The sequence below is a fragment of the Phasianus colchicus genome, chromosome 2, assembly GCF_987193195.1.
Source record: "Phasianus colchicus chromosome 2, bPhaCol1.hap1.1, whole genome shotgun sequence".
In the NCBI taxonomy this organism is placed as follows: domain Eukaryota; kingdom Metazoa; phylum Chordata; class Aves; order Galliformes; family Phasianidae; genus Phasianus; species Phasianus colchicus.
Window position 1 is genome coordinate 9,820,234 of NC_143437.1, and position 17,164 is coordinate 9,837,397.

The 17,164-nt window shown below is 40.3% G+C and overlaps 1 protein-coding gene across 5 annotated transcripts in view; it reads left to right on the forward strand.

Annotated features, from left to right (window-relative positions):
• Nucleotides 1–17,164, forward strand: part of LCLAT1 (lysocardiolipin acyltransferase 1) — a 121,349-nt gene that overhangs the window by 27,527 nt on the left and 76,658 nt on the right. The window contains exon 1 of one of the 5 annotated variants that reach the window (XM_090134743.1): nucleotides 122–203. The exons of 2 other annotated variants lie outside the window; for them this stretch is intronic. The gene's annotated coding sequence lies outside the window, so the exon portion shown is untranslated. Of the gene's footprint in view, nucleotides 1–121; nucleotides 324–12,779; nucleotides 12,800–17,164 lie in introns of those variants that run through there. 2 more of the 5 variants (XM_090134744.1, XM_090134746.1) reach the window with 2 other exon arrangements.

The window sequence follows — 17,164 nt, forward strand, 5'->3', positions numbered from 1 at the left end:
AAAAAAGCAGAGTGTGGGGGGAGGGCACTGAGTATGGAAAATTCTACGAAGTTGCTTGTGGGTTTCCTTTTCATGTGAAATTTCCCTGAAATTTTCCCCATGACTCATATCCTTTGTGATCCCTTTTAAGTCCATAGTTTGGGCTGATTTTAGACAAGTAGGTAGCTTTTTTTCCTGCCCAGTATTTCATGGATTTTACAAAGGTGGATATGTGGTGGTGTTCTCTGTTGTCTAAGTAATCAGGCATTGTAGTCTATTCTCCATAGGGACTGATGCCCACTTTTTTATAACCTTTCTTCTCAACTTGTGGACAAAGATCGGAAGTAAGGAATTTACTTCATAAGAAAACTGTTATTAATCAGAGGTGTATTGTGTGTGGGGGAATAGCTGTGGGGAAGTAGGAGGCTTTATTTTAGCAGGTGTTTTTGATGATTGCAAAAACCTGGTATTGACAGAAGGGCAGTGAGTGTACTTGTTATGATTTTTGTGGCTTCTAACTCAAGTTCTCAGTTTGTGCTGATTTATGTTTCTGTTGGGATACAGACTCTAGAGTTCATTCCCTGAGGTACCAGCTGATAAAGGTGAGGGTAGCTGTCTTCTGCCTTGACCACTGCATGACTAATTTCTTCTTATGGGAGAAAGAGAAATGAATACACACCAGTGTGATAGATGTGAAAGTCTGATAGAAGGTGATTGCCATGCAAGCCTGATACTTTTCTCACCTCCTCCACAGTTCAGATATGCTGTATTATTTACAAAACCCTCTAGTATTTTGAAAAACCCTGTGGTCTCCTTAATGAAACGAATGAAATGATTTAATTTCTAAATGATTCATTTGTCAGAAAACAAACCTTAAATGCTAGAAGTAAAATTCCGTGCGCAAATTAATTCAATTCAGATCTACTTATGGACTGCTAGCATCTTTGATTTGTATGAACACATACTAGTTTTTCTATATCTTACTGCTTGCTTTCTCTAAAGTTGTAAGTGACTGAATGAAGGGCCTGGAATGAGGAATGTTGCTTACTCTTTCATTAGAAACGTACTTGTTTTGTTCATAAGCAACACAGGCCTATAATATTGAGTTTCATGGTTGAACTTCTTCAGTCTCCGTGAAAACTGGGTTTATTTTGTATAGAAATTATGCTGGCTTCTTAGTTTAGTTGGATCAACTACTGTATCTGAGCCATGTTTGAGATACTTCAAAAACAAATTGTCTTGAGAACAAACTAAATACTGAAACTTAAAACAACAACAACAAAACAAACCCTAAATTAAACCAACAGCAACATGGAATATAACTGGAGCAATCTTCTCTTTGTTAACTTACAGCTATTATGTCATAGGTAACTTTTCAGTAGTTGGAGGAAGTGGCAGTTTCCTCAGCTGTGACAATGCTCACTTAGTTCCCCTTTCAGAGATGGAGGGAGTTTTCCATGCAGGATTAGGTAGATGTGCAGCTCATTTTCTGTGTAAGATGCATGCATGCATGCATGCATGCATGTTTGTGCATCTCCACATATAAAGTGTAAATGTTCAGCTTGTTTTGGAGTTCAGATATTCTGGATATGAGATATTTCACGGTTTGTTGAACCAGGTAGGAACCCTGAGCAAGAACATGTTACCATGTTTGATTGTTACAATCTTGTTTTTGTACTCTTTTCTCTGAATATAGACATAATGATAAGTAGTTGTTGGAGGGCCAAGTTCTTGTAAGTTAGATATGTGCTTGGAAAGTCCCCAGATAAACTAGAAAAGTTCCCAGTTTGGTTGCTGTTTATTCTTTTGAGTTACAAGTAATTTGCCTGGAGACAGATGATACTGTTTCTGAATTCGGGGGAGAGGGAAATAATCTAGTGAATAAGTTTGAAAAAAGAAAATTATTGAACTCAAAGTCTTACTGGACAGTGTTACTGCTATAGTGACTGGCAGTACTGAATAGTCTGTTATTAAGGCTGCTCAGAGCCATAATCAGCCTGGCTTTGAATGCCCCATCCCTGAAGGGGGGTTAGTTTGCAAAAGCACTTCATTTTTAAACAGGTTTTTAAATTGCTGAAGCCTTTTATTATTCATCAGATGTGTAGATGCTTCTTGTATGTAAAAAGAAACAGCAGTTTTCATTGTCATTATTCATATGTAAATGTCTGCAGTTCTGATACAATTTCTGTCTTGATCTGATCTCCAAAACAACTTGACAGAGTTAAGTTTTATTTTTTTTTGCAGCCGTTTAAGACAACAATCTGTATGGAAGAGCAGTAGTGATGTATTTTGTAGGAAAGCCTTTATTCATTAGAGGGAGCTCTTCCAGGGCATCCTGTACACCTTTCCTTTTTTTTCTTTTCTCAGAAGAAAATCTAAAGAGTTGTACATGTGGAAGGATGTTGTGTCTCATGAAGGCGTAAAGAGAGTTCCTGAGGCTGAGTGTCTCTTTAGCTTTTCCTATTGTGCTCGCCTGTTTTGCTCAGAACTTCTTAATATTAAATCCCTGTAGGTCAGGCAACCGTGAAAATAAGCTGTGTATATATTTGGTGCTTCACAGGAAGGGAAAGTGGAGATTTCTTTTCTCAGGCTAGATTACAGGAACAGTTTAATGAATGGAGAGACTTGAGACAGGAGAATGGGGGAGGGGGAGGAGCAAAAAAAAAAGCAGCCAAACTTCTAGTCCAGAGCCATGGCAATGCAATTGTAATATATGTACAAAGAGGTTAAAGCTAATTTAGAGGATGATTCTTAAAATTACTTCTTTTGACTTTTTAAGCTAAAACATTTGAAGGAACACGCTCCTTTCCATAAGAATGCGTTGAGCTGGGAGCTGCTTGTGGCTTGCTGTTTCATCACAGTAATGGCAGCTTGTATGTGCTGCCAAGAGCCCATAGCTGCTTCCTCTTGTGCTCACACTGTTCCAGTGAAATATCTTTAAGGTGAGAAAATGCATATTTAACAAGCCATGTAATCATCGTCTCCTTGATGAGAGTGTTTTTTGTGTGAACTTCTTACTCCATCCCACCTAGGAAAATTGCTGATGATTCTATGAAGCAAAGTGGTGGTTTTTTTGTTATTGTTTTTTAACTAAAAAGAATAAAAAGGAGCTAAATGTTCTGATGTTCTCATCAGTATATCAAAATTAGTAATGATATTTAAGTGCTCTGGTATTCTTGACATCGCAAGGTCCAGTGATTGATTCCTGTTACTAGCTCTGGAGGAGCATAGGTGAGAGAAGCCTGAAAGGGAAACTCATGGATGCGTATAAGTATCTGCAGGTTGAGTGTCTGGAGGATAGGGCAGGCTTTTTTCAGAGGTGCCCAGTGAGAGGACAAGGGGCACCCGGCACCAGCTGAAAGAACTTTACTGTGAGGGTGATGGAACACTGGAACTGGTTGCCCAGTGCAATTGTGTGTTCCCTTTCTCTCAGATACTCAGAACCCATCTGGATGCTTTCCTGTGCCACTTGCTGTAGGGAACTGCTGCTGGGGGGTTGGATTTCATGATCTCCAGAGGTCCCTTTCAACTGCTGCAGTTCTGTGATTACTTCAATAATACATTTGTTTGATCCTAAAAGATCTTTTAAAAGTTGTTGTGAAAGCAGTGGTTCAGTAAAACTGGTAGGGAAACACATTGTTATACCTTGTATTTTCTGTTTGGGAAGAAAAAATCAATCTAATAAATCTTAACTGTTGTTGAGAACTCGGTGCTTGTTGAGAACTCAGGAATCCATGTTCCTGAGGTTGTTTTCAAATGTTATCTTTAACTCACCATTGAAAATTTCTTAGAACCAACTTTACCCCCTCCTTCAGTGATGAGTGATGGAAAAACTCACTTGTATATGCCTGAGTCACTTTTACTTGGACTCTATTTTAACTGGCTTCTAATTGTCTGTGTTAGAAAGCGTTATTTTGTCTTGCTCAGCTGTAATGCAGTACTTTCAAGTAGCTCTGAGCTTTCACTGTAACAGAACATGTTCCATGGTTCCCACTGTTGCATTGTTTTGGTGCCTTCTGTCCTCTCTGTGACAGCAGCAGGAGCAAGTGAAAATGATTTGTGTGTGAGAAGAAAGTTTTGGATATTAGGCAGACTTACATAAAACTAAAAGTGATGTTTCTTACCATCCTAATACAAATCATTTATTTCATCCCACATGACATCCTTGTCTTAAAGATAAAGATATGTGGATTTTAAGGATGTACCGTTTGGTGGGTAAAGAATTAGCTGAATGATCACAAAGAGTTGTGGTCAGTGTTAATGTCCAATCACGAGTGGTATCCCTCAGTGGTTAGTATTGGAACCAGCACTGTTTAACATCTTTGGTGGTGACACAGACTGAAGGGTTCAGTATGTATTCAGCAACTTGGTGGATGACACTATACAGTGTCAGTGGGGTATACATCCAGGGGAAATGGATGGACTTTAGAGGTGGGCCTGAGGTTCAGCAAGGCTGACTTTGAAAAGCTGCACTGGGATTAGGGCAGTCTTAGAAATGAATACTGGCTGGGTGATAAGTGAGTTGAGAACATCACTGTGGAGAAGGACTTGGGGGTGGTGGTGGCTGAAAAGCTGAAGTGAGCTGAATACAGGAAGACTGGGGATGGACTCTTGGTAAGGAGATGTAGGGATAAGACAAGAGGAAATGGCTTTAAACTTAAAAGAGGGGAGATTTAGATTAGATGTTATGAAGAAAATCTTCACTCAGAGGTTGGTGAGGCCCTGGCACTGCTCCCCAGAGCTGTGGTGCCCCATCCCTGGAGGTGCCCAAGGCTGGGTTTGATGGGCCCTGGGCACCCTGAGCTGGTGGGATCAGCCCTGCCCACAGCAGGGGTTGGGGCTGGGTGGGCTTTAGGGTCCCTTCCAACTCAAGTCATCCTGTAGTTCTGTTCAGAGCATATAGCTGATGCTATACACATAGTTCTTTTGGAGATATCATAGTATAAATTGCATTTAGCTTGTGTTTCAATTATGAAAAATAAATTTTCATTCTTTAAATAAAAGTCTAATTCTCTGTGCATTTCTGTGTAGCACTACTAGAGCCATAAACGTATAAAGAACTGCCCCCATGGGATGACAGCTCTCTTGGGTAAATTAAGGTCAAAATACATCCAAGAAAAAATCAGTATTAAGCATGGTAGCACTCAACAGAAGCCTCCAGAATGGTTACATTCACAAGTGAAAGCCAGAATTGGGAGTTTTCAACTTAACAATCCCAGTGTAACCTCTCCAGAGGCATTACTGCTTCAGTTGTTGCTCAGGCTGAAACTTCTGAGGGGAGAAAACTGAACATGGAAGGCAGGATCCTTGCCTTGCTTGTTGCTGAATTTGATCGGCAGCATCCTGTGTGTCTTTCTGGTTTTATGCACCTGGGAAAGATACCAGAAGAGAAACCCCAGATTCCACTTAGTTAATTTGTTACATTTTAGTTGAAACAATTTTACCAGCCCTTCTTTAATGAAGATCTGGCAAGGTTCTTGAGTTGCTTGAAATAACTTTTGTTAGTGTTTATTTTGCTGACATAAACAAATAGTACTACTTGGAGTTAAAACTGTGTGTTACCAAGTTTTTGATTCCTTTATTGCATCGTTTGCCATTGCTATGCTTATTTCTGTTTACCAAGCTGTTCACTTGAGGGGTCATCCTTGGCAACAAAAATGATTTCAGAACTGTGCATCTCAGCAGAGGGTAACATAGCTATCTGTTCCATGCTCATCTGAGAAATGTCACTTAGCTCTGGGACATAAGAATATTTCACAGTCACCTGTGTTACTTTTAATTCTCTTGCTGTATTCTACTTTGTGGCTGTGCTTGTGATGTCTTTTCTTAACATAGCAGCTCTTGCAGTATGGACTGATTTCTGTATCATCTCTCTTTGGGTCATTATATGTAAAAAGAAAATGTCTCAGTATATAAAGATGTACCCTGCTTTGTTTATTTGGGAGTAGCAAGTGTTTTAGCAGTGTATTCACGTTCATTGGACGCAGGGAGAAGCATCAAAGTGACGAGGAAAAGAGGGAAATAGAATGTCATTAGTGTCTGTTTTTGACAAGTCCAGAAATTCTAATTTCCGGAACAAAAGTGTCACCTCTGTAGTGCTTATTGGAGGCATCTCAAGTCTTAAAGAGATCCATGTCTGCATTTGGGAATTCTGCTGCACACACAACTCGAAAAATGTACATGTTTTTCCATGCATATCCGTATTAATGAGCTTATTTTGTAGCTTCAAGATAAGCTCTTCTGTGTTCTGTTTCAGAGGTATTACTATGCTAATTGAAAAGAGCAGATCCTTTCCAGGAACTCTGTGTTCTTTGTGTAAACATTTTAATGAAAGGTCAGGGCTCTTGGTCAAAATTGAAGCAAAATTGTGTCAGATTGCGTTCCCACTTGGAAATAACTAAGAATTCTAGATTTTCTTGGAAGAGAAAACTCTTCCAAAGAAAATAATGAATTGCTAGGTCGTTAAATGTAGGCACTCTACTCCAGGTACAGCTGATATTAACCATATTCCACAACTATAGAGGCTGTCAGGAGAATATCCATAGTTTAAATATTTCTGTTAGCATGATCTGCACTGCCAAATCTGGATGATATCTTCGTTCTCTGGATATGATATCTAACACAAAGATGGACTCGCAACCTTCTCTGTACTATGTATACCTTGATGCATGTCTCCCACATGGAACTCATTGTGTATGTCTGGGTATTCTGCATTTCCAGGCCAAGTTAAAAGCAGTATACTTTTCCTAACCATCCAAACAGTTCTTGCTTCAGCAGTCGTTGCCTTTTAAAAGTTGTCCTTTCATTTTGTTCCTTTCCCAATTACTTTGAAGCTTTTAAGGCACTTTCATAGCAACATCAACAGTGCTGCGACAGAGGCTGGAAGCCGTTCTGTAGCAGCGCCCAGCGTGTCTTTTGGGAGGCTCTTCATCTACAGCTCTTGTGAAGCTTTCCTTCTTTCCTCCCCTTTTTTTTTTCTTATTAGCTCTTGTTAATTTGGAGCCTTCCTCAGGTATAAAATGTAGTAGTCCCCAAGTAGCTATTATGGGTTATTACCCTGACTAGGTCACTCACTGTTCTGTGATTATTTCATGGATACTTTAGTCTTGGATTGCTTAGCACCTGTGTGTCAGCCATGGCACGTATATCTAATGAATTTGCAACTGCCAAGTGAATTTGCAGCTGGCTTGAAACTGACTGTATTTTGACCTGGTCTTTGTAATGGGAAATGCAATACCTTTTAATTTTTTTTTATGAGCTCTCTTCGGTTCTGGCAAATGTTATTAGAAGTGGAGTTTCTTTTTCATTCTAGCTATTATTTTACATAAGGCTAAAAATCTTAGTCCTGGATATTGCTTTTTTTTCCATTTATCTTCTGGATGCTTAGTAAAATATTGTGTAAGCACTGGCAGTTAACTTCCTCAGTTGCTTCAGCAGTGAATTCTGTGTTCAGCATCCTGTACTGGTAATTTGTTATAGGATAGAATGACCTTATTAAGTGTACATGCAAAACATCCTGTCCTTTGCATCTAAATGCAAACTACTTTTTAGAAATAAGGACCAAACGTTAGCTCTTACCTTTCCGTGCTTTTGAGGGACCAAATCCATTCAGCTTTAACAGGAAACATCAGTTGCTTTATTATATTATCTTGGTATAACATTTTTTTTGCTTTGCCAGCACTTAAAGTTTGAAGAAAAAATGTGTGTATTGTATAGAATCAGATTCAGTAGCCCTGGAACCAGGAGCAAAAGTATCAATGTGGGCTAGAAATCCCTGCTGAGACATGGAGCTTTGTTAGCTTAAGTAGAGCTCATCTAACTCAGCTGTGCATCTTCCTGAGCAAACCTACATCTGTGCTAGCTGTATGGGGTTGAACTAGAATGATCTCCAGAGGTCCCTTTCAAACTCTGTTCTCTTTGTTCTCCAAAGAGCTCTGGAAAGCACTGCAGAACTTTGCCTCTTGCTGTCAAGTCCTGAATCAGAAATAACATGAACTAATAGCGGGGCAGTAGTTTGGCATTCTGTGTATTTTTGGCTATGCGTTTTTTGGATGTTTCATCTTCACCAAAACATAGCAGATGGAGTACAGGATTTCATGTCCAGAAATCACTCAAATGTAGACGAGCAGTTTCTAGTGATTCTGGTGAGGATTAAATGGTATTTTTTTCTGCAGAACTACTGCATTTTTCCTCTTTTTGCTTTCAAGCCTGCCAGGTAACTGATCTGTTTTTTCTGCTATGCTTACCTTGAAAAGCAGCCAGCCTGTAAGCAAACTGAACAGAAAATTACAATTTTTGTGGATTTTAAAGTTATTAGAAACATGTAATATTTGCTGATGCTTAAGTATGCTTCCACGTGCCATGTATGCTTGATACAAAAGTAGCACTGCTAAATATTAAGTTCTCTGTTGCTTGGAATTTTCTAGTTATGTAGCTAGAACATTATTAACATTGATTATGAATGTGTTTTTTGTTGATATTTGTCTTGGAAATATATTTAATAAAAAAAAAAAGCCTGAGGCAGTAGCACAGACTGAAAGATTTGGCAGAGTTCTATGTGATTGATAATAGCAATTTATTATTCAAAAAAAAAAAAGAGGGGAAGGCATAAATCTGTCTGTAGGCACAGTTCTTCATCTCTTACATAAGGGCTAAACGTCCTTAAAGCTCTTAAAAGGTGTTTATGAGCAGGAGGAGAGCAATAGAGGGGAGATAGTGATAGGACAAGGGGGAATGGCTTTAAACTTAAAAGAGGGGAGATTTAGGTTAGAAGTTAGGAAGAAATTCTTCACTTAGAGGGTGGTGAGGCCCTGGCAATGCTGCCCAGAGCTGTGGTGCCCCATCCCTGGAGGTGCCCAAGGCCAGGTTGGATGGGCCCTGGGCAGCCTGAGCTGGTGGGGGGCAGCCCTGCCCACAGCAGGGGTTGGGGCTGGGTGGGCTTTAGGGTCCCTTCCAACCCCAACCATCTTCTGTCATTGTACCGTTTAGTTAGGATGCCTTAAGGGGTAGGGAAGTGAAGGTAAGTCTCCAGTGGAGCTGACTTTACTGCTGAGTCTAGGTGAGGCCTCAGTGCTTTGGTGTTTGCCATTGGGATGCCTGGGGCTGGCCCTGCTGAAGTTTTATAGTCTGTAACATGCTGCCAGGAAATGAAGTAGTTTGGCAGTTGAAGTTGTTTTATAGGTGGTGGCTCTCATAGCATAAGTAATGCTAAGTATACATCAGAGTCAAGTTCACTTTTTGCAACTTGTGTTTGTAGCATACATGATAGCCGGACAAGCAGGAATTATTTGAGTTAATATCTTCTGTTCTAAAGCAGAAAGATTTTACAGAAGATGGCTACAAAACAAAGCTCTCACTGGAACCTTTTCTAAGCTGGGTATCTTGCTGAAGGACTGAAAGCTTTCCTTTACATTCCCCCTTTGTTTCCAGAACCGTTCTGTTCAGAACAATGTGAATTGGTGTGGGTTTTTTGTCATGCTGCTTCTGACCTGGTTATGGCTGGTAGTTTACACAGCTTGTGAAAGAGGCTTTCTGGATTTTGTTCACATATTTGTCTCCTTTTCCTCTTCTGTGTTCTTAACCCAGTGAGAAAGTTCTGTTTGAGTTAAGGATGTATCCTTAGAGAGAAGGAAATGGTGGCTTACTCTTCTGTAAGCAGACTGAGCTAACAGTTGGAAATGGTGGGCACAGCAAAGGTTTTAGAGCTTTAGAAATGCAAATTCTTCTGAGTGTGTGCTCTGTTGCAGCAGATGTGAATAACCCTGAAGTGCTTTTACTGTTTTAAGGGGTAATGTGGGTTAATTCCAGCGGCAGTTTCGGATCCTCCATGGAATGCGCTGCCAGTTTTGTCTTAGACTCTCCTTTCTATTGCTTGCAGTACTTGATTTTTGTTACCCGGCTGAGGGTTTTCTTGCTGAACAGCTACTTCTGAAATTATGAATACGTCTCCCTAAGAATAGCTGTGAACTGGAGTGCTGAGATGCTGTTACACAGGGAAGATCATTTGACTTAATACTTTGATTGTAACATCTTCAGTTACAAAGAGGAACACTTTCTTCAACATTTTCACATGGATTTCTTATCTATCAAAATTGACCAACTTGGTTATTCCTACAGCAGCCCAACCTGTCAATTATACTTGATTTTCTGATTATAGTACAGATTTAAAGTTATTTCTTTTCCATAATTTATTTTTCCTGGAAATAGCCTTAACAGTCTCTTGATACCCTCTTACAAAGTATTTATAAGTACCTTTGGTGTTCTCATTCAAGCTCTGCTGGCTTTGTGGTTGTCTAGAGCAACAGTGGAGATAGTGCTACAGTGAACTACAGTGAAAAATCATCAGATTTTTCTGATTTGATGTCTGTACCTTGAGTGAATTATCTGCTTACAGCATCTAAGGGCTGTGCTGCAGGGAATCTCAGCCAGGTTTTTTGCATTTGGAAAGGCATGATTACTTGGAAGAGCAAATTAAATACTCCATTACATCTTTTATTGAAGTGTAATAGTCAGATTAAGTCTGGGCAAATAAAAGAGATAATAAATGGTAAGGTGCACACCAGCAGTCATATTTTATCGATGGTATTTATGGAAATTACCGATTAATTATTGTGCTTTTTATTTGTGCGTGTTATTGTTGGAGAGAGTCAGGGATGTGGTTTGTGATCGTAATTATCTTTTATTGTCCTCTTCTATATCGTTTTATGGTGCATATATTAAATCTCCTGAAGGTTTTTTAAAGGCAGGAACTGAGTAAAAGGGAAATAGCTTTAACAGTCAAGTGCCCATTCCCTCACATATGGTGTTGATCTGTGCCATATGCGTATGTTCCTTGTAATACTGAAGACACGAGAGGCATGAGAAATAAAATGTAGTTCATAAGTGGATGTGTGGAAACTGATGGGGCTTCTTGCGTATATCTTATGTGCTACTAATTAGAGTGGATGTCTATCCAAATAATAATTCAGCTTCTTCAACTTCTGTTGTTTCTGAAGTTCTTTTAACTGAGGGACAAGTGAGAAGTTATGTGATCAGAGATGGGGTGAGTTGTGGATCTGAAAAATAAGACCGAGTCAGTCTACAATAGATAACTGTAAGCAACTTTCTTTTTAAAATAGCACTACATAGAAACTGATTTCTTGCTCTGAGTGCAAGAATTGGTGAAAATTTCCACTGAACTGTTACGAGAAAAACGGTAAAATGCTGTAAATAGAAAGGGCAATCTGTTGGGCAGGAGGCATTCTGCTAGGACGTGTCATTTCCATTCCAGTTTCTCTGCCTGCCCGGTGGTCTGTCTGCTGGGACCCCTGTGTTGTTTGTCTTGCAAGCTGGGAAGGGTTTTCTGTCTGCATGCTCTCCTTTCCAGGCAGTTCTGTTTATGTGTTCAGCAGTTTAAGGATACGAACAAATTGCGTCATTAAGACGACCAATTCACTTTACCTAGGTGAAAGGTTTTAAAAACCTATCTTCTGACTCAGGAGTATTTTTCTTTGTGAGAGCATTGGAGAAAGCCTGTCTGTATGAGGTTCTGCTCGATTTTAATTGAAAGTCATGTTTACCTTTTCCTCTGGTAATTGACTGAAAAAAAATTAAACTGAGTACCTGGTATTCCTCATTCAGCTCATAAAGACTACTGAACAAGCAATTTTATTGCCCATGGCTATTGAATGGGACCATACCGGCTAGAAACCACGCAGCATTGTTTTATTTGCCATTTATTTTGGTGCTGTAATAAACTCTGATTTGTTGACCGCATAGTACTAAACACTTGAAAATTGCTCTAGTTATCAGTCAGCTGGCTCTGTCAGGTAGTATTCTGTAATATTGTTTAAGGGGATTGCAGTGAGGTGGGGGTCGGCCTCTTCTCCCAGTAGCAGTGATAGGATAAGAGGGAATGGCCTTAAGTTGTGCTAGGGAAGATTCAGGTTGGATATTAGGAAAAGCTTCTCAGAGCAGTGAGGTGGTGGTACAGGCTGCCTGGCGAGGTGGTGAAGTCATTGCCCTTGGAGGTGTTCAATAACTGTGAAGATGTGGCACTGAGGGACAATGTCAAGGGGTGTTGGGGATGGGTTGGGGTTGGACTTGGTGGTCTTGGTGGTCTTTTCCAGCCTTAATGACTCTATGATTCTAGTTCAGTAGTATAGGCTATATCTTGTTTGCTTTTTTTAAATTGGATTTGGAAGACAACTGAACTGTGCAAGAAATTCAAATTGTCCTGAAACCGTTCAGGAAATGTGAAGCATGTGGTGAGTCTCTACTACTGTGAGACTTCAAGCTTTAATTTTAGAGGAACCTTCTTGTTTCTAAGCAGATATACTTGTGTGCATCTTTTGTACACTTCTAAGCCATAGAAAGAGTTGGGAAGAAAAACTTAAAAGCCTGAGCTCTACAGCAAATTCACAGATCCTGTTTAAGGCCTTTTGAAAATATCGTAACAAGCCATGGTTTGTCTTTCCAGCTGTATCTTAAATAAAATCATAAAGATGATAAATGAACTGAACCAGGATATGATCACAGGAAGATACCTCTGCTTTATGTTACTATGCAAAAATTGCATGGAATAGTGGAATAACTTCAAGAAAATATTTTAATAAAGATGAGCTTGACAGAAATGCAACTGCTTTGGGAAATAATTTATCCCATCGTAGCCAAGAATTTTTAGAATTAACTGAAATGTAAAACAAAAACTGTATCTTAAGAATTACTGTTTCCTGTTACCTGGAGACAGAGCGTGTTTTCCTTCTGCTATGGCAACAAGAACACGCGAAGAGTATCTCGATAACTTGGAGTTCTGCCACAAAGCAGTAGAGCTCTAAACCCAGTACGTGGATGCTGTCTTTCTGTTTGCAACTTTGAGCCTGAGTCTTAAAATAGTTTTGACCACCTCCCCGCCACTCTGACACACGCAGCCAACAGAGAGTGGCTTTAAAATGGACAGAAGTCTTTATGTATTCCAAATCCAGCACCAATTACTGCTATAGGAAGAGAGAGTTGTCAACAGCAATAAGGAAGTACTTTTGTTCTTTGAAAATGCTTGGTTTCTGTTGCTCAGACTTTCCATGTAATTGTTTGATTTCTTGGGTATCTCATCTCTCGAACGAATCAGCTCTGGGTTTTCTTTGTTTTCAGATTTTCACGTTTGCATTAGGCCATTTGTACAAGTTCTCATGAGGTACACCTTTCCAGTGTGGTTGCTTTTGCAGTCATGTTTTGAAACTCTCGGTGTATAGTTTTGCATTTTTCATTAAATGCGTATGCTAGACTTAGGGTGGGTGATGTGTGCGTACAAGAACATTGGTTCCAAGCTAGGTGTGAGATAGTATGACAACTCTGCTTCTGGGATGGGGCAGTCCTAAGCACAGATATAGACTGGATGGAGAATGGCATGAGGGAAGCCATCAGGAGAAGGATTTGGGGGTGTTGGTTGATGAAAGACTCAGCATGAGCCAGCAGTGTGCACTCACAGCCCAGGCTACCCATGTTCTTGGTTTCGTGAAGAGAAGCATGACCAGCAGGTTGAGGGAGGTGATTCTGGAGGTGCATTTTTAATCATGTAACCTGTTTGTTCAGGCTGTAATTCCATCATGTGTACCCACAAACAAGAGCAAATGAGTTGAGTGTTAACAACGCCACCTGGTTACTAAAATGGTCTTGCTGACTGCTGTGTTCAGAAGGCCAGCTGGATGGTTATACTCTACTGTTCTTCACCTTAGCACAGGCTTCTTGCTTTGCAGTTCTGCTTGAATTCATTAGGAGCTGTTTTTCTGTTTCTCATATGTGCTTTCATGGTATGAGCAAAACATAGTATGTATCACGCTTTCAAAATGTACCTGCAAGAGATGAATGACAAAAAACGCATGATATCTTTCTTCTAGCTGTGGGACTCCCCTGTTCATTGCAGGGGAGTTGCACTACATGATATTTAAAGGCTCCTTCTAACTCAAGTGATTCTGTAGTTTCTATGATCTTCTATGTCTAGGAATAAGCATGGCAGTGTTTAGCCCAGTGGGATGCAGTATATATTTATATACTGTTATAATGAACAAAATGCTGCTGGAGTGCAGGTTAAAGAAGAGAAACTTCAGAACTTCCCGAAGTCTTTACCATAGCTCACATACTTCAATCTTGGAGGAAAAAAAAAAAGTTTACAAGACAGTCTTCCATATAAAATACAGAAAGGATTTTTCTTAAATATTTGGCTCTGTGCTATAATTTGAGGGAAGGAGTAATGTAAACTGAAAAACTCAGCCTGCAAGCAAGTGACCTAGATTGCTTTCAAAAAGAGTTTGGGAGGATGGCAGAGCAGTGCCTTCTCTTAGGAAAGCTGTGGGTAATCTGGGTGCTGTCAGCTGTGTCCTGGGGCCGGGTTGCCAGACAGATGTGTGTGTGCTTGCTGTGCTGAGCAGTGGCTGGCTGAAGCTGACCAAGTGCTGTGCTTGTGCTGCTAGTGGGCTGGAAAGCTGTTTCCAGTTGTTTTGCTATGTTTGTTCCTCAAAAAGTGCATGTGCCTGATCAGATCAGTGATACTGAATTTTAATGCTAACTATTCCCTTTTGCAGGACTCAAATCTTAGTATTTTAGGAAGAGTGTTTCTAGTCCTGCTACAATTAGTGCTTTCTTTTGCCTTCCACTATTTCTTTTATTCTCTGGGTTTCTTTTACCCTCAGCTATGTTTATTTCAGCCTTCATTGCTGTACCACATGCAAGAACACATGTAAAGCAATCTGTGTAGTGTTCTTCAAGGATCCTTTGATATGTTAAAATAGATCCTAGTTAGTGTGTGCAGATGTGACCGGCTGGTTCTTCATGCCTTGCTTTTTGCAACAAAGAGAGGGCTGTGCACTCCAGAATGTAAACAATGTGTAGTTTTTTAAACAAATTCAAATTCTACTCTCTTCAAAATCTTTCTGATACAGCTATGAGTAGTTAACGTTTAGTGTTACTCTTCTTGCCATGCTGCAGAAATCAAGTTTAGTACAACTTTGTTTCCTTCACGCGTTGACAAGTTAGTATGGTCTGTGCTCTCAGCCTTCCTCCAAAAATGCACATGATGAAGCTGTTTAAACAAAACTATTCCCAAATGCTGCTACTTTTTTGTGAGCTATCAGTGTCAAGTAGAAGAAGCAGGTTTCTGTGCTGGCAACAATTGGGATGTGATTTTTGACTTTGGAATACTTTGCTGTGGAAACAATATTGCTATAGACGTGGCACAAAACAAGCTTGAGATAAATCATGTATGTACACAAGTCTTAATGGATTAAATCTTAGAGTACACAGATCTTAATGGATTACTTTTCCATTGCTGACTTTCAATTAAGAACACCAGCTTCCTGTTTTTCTTCTTCTGAAGTCCTGTCCATCTGAGCTCTTAAAATTTCTAAAATAGCCTGTCAAAACAAGAATTCAGTGAAGTGACTGGAAAGTGACTTCTACTTAACCTTTCATTTTATAAACAATTGGCTGGGCTGTAAATAGTTGAAAACAGTCTATATTTAGGTCCTAATTTAAAGAACTGATATTTCCACATTTGCTTTGTCATAACTGGTAGTTGCTAAATTATGAGAGCTCATAGCTATTACAGTTGCTTGGAGGATCGCTGCGTGTTCTGCCATAATGCATTCAGAAGCTCAATGCATTGTGCATTTAAATAAGGCAGTCTAGCAGCTAGCATAGGCACTGAATTACTTCAAGTCTCAGTGGCTGTCTCAAGCAAAAACTATTGGCTTTTTGGAAAATAACTGAGAAGGACAGTGGAAGTACAGCAGACTTCAAAAAGTCACAAATGCACTAAGGGTGAGCTGGGAGACTGCAGATGCTGCTTGCCTGCTCTGTTGTGATGAAAAGGAAAATCTTGCTCAGAATGACTGATCAGTCATACAAGGTTCAAATAGTTTCTGAAGAAGGTCAGACATTGACCCTGGTTAGACACTAAGGCAAACTTCTGTAACTGTGGTCTTAGCAAGAAGAAACAAGATGGAGAAGTAAAAAAAAGCAAAGTTTGTTATCTTTAGAAATTGCTAATGTTTGTACTTTACTAATGTCAAATATCTCACTGGTTGGTATCGGGACCTACACCATACAGCATCTTTGGCGGCAGTGCAAACAATGGGGCTGGGTGCACCCTCAGCAGGTTTGCTGACAGCACCAAGCTTTGTGGTGTAGACAATACAATGGAGAGTAGGGACCTGGCCAGGCTGGAAAGGTGGGCCCATATAAACTTCATGAAGTTCAGCAAGGCCAAGTGCAAAGTGCTGCACCTAGCTTAGGGCAATCCCAAGCACAGATACAGGCTGGATGGAGAATGAATTGAGAACATCCCTGAGAAGATGGGAGTTGGAGATGTTTGATGAAAAACGCACATGGGCTGCAGTGTGCGCTTGCAGCTCAGAAAGCCAACTGTATCCTGGGCTGCACTGAAAGAAGCATGGCCAGCAGAGTGAGGGAGGTGATTGTCCCCCTCTACTCCATCCCCTTGAGGCCCTACCTGCACCACTGTGTTCAGCTCAGGGGTCCCCAGTACAGGAAGGACTAGGAACGGTTGGAACAGAGGCTCTGAAAATGATCAAAGAGCTGGAGTGCCTCTCTTGTGAAGAAAGGCTGAGGGAGCTGGCTTGTTCTGCTTGCAGAAGGCTCTGGGGAACCCTCATTGCAGCCTTCCTGTACTTGGGGGAAACTTAGGAGCAGGAGGGCTGACTTTTTACATGGTCTGATAGTGATAGGAGAAGGGAGAATGGATTTAAGCTAAAAGGGAAGATTTAGATTGGATGTGAGGTGGAAATTATGAAGAGGGTGGTGATTGCCAGATAGCTGTGGGAGCCCCATTCCTGGAGGTGCCCAAGACCAGGCTGGTTGGACCCTGGTGGGGGTAGCCTTGCCCCGGGCAGGAGTAGGGGCTGGGTGGGCTTTAAGGACCCCTCCAACCTAAACTGTTCCACAGTAAGGTATCTTCTGTGCTTTCCCACATTAAAAATAGCCTTTTTAAGATTTCAAAATGGAGCTACATATTGCAGTAAGTGGTGGAAATTATGTTGTAGCTGGTACTTTTTGACCCCTGTGTTAGTGTGTTTTACGGATTAGTGTGTTTATGTAGTTGTTCTCCAAAAGCTACTTGTGAGGTAGAACACTTTGTTTGCTTTTTTGCTTTTACTGTCATTTTGTGTTGTTAGCTATTAAAAGGAGGAGGAAT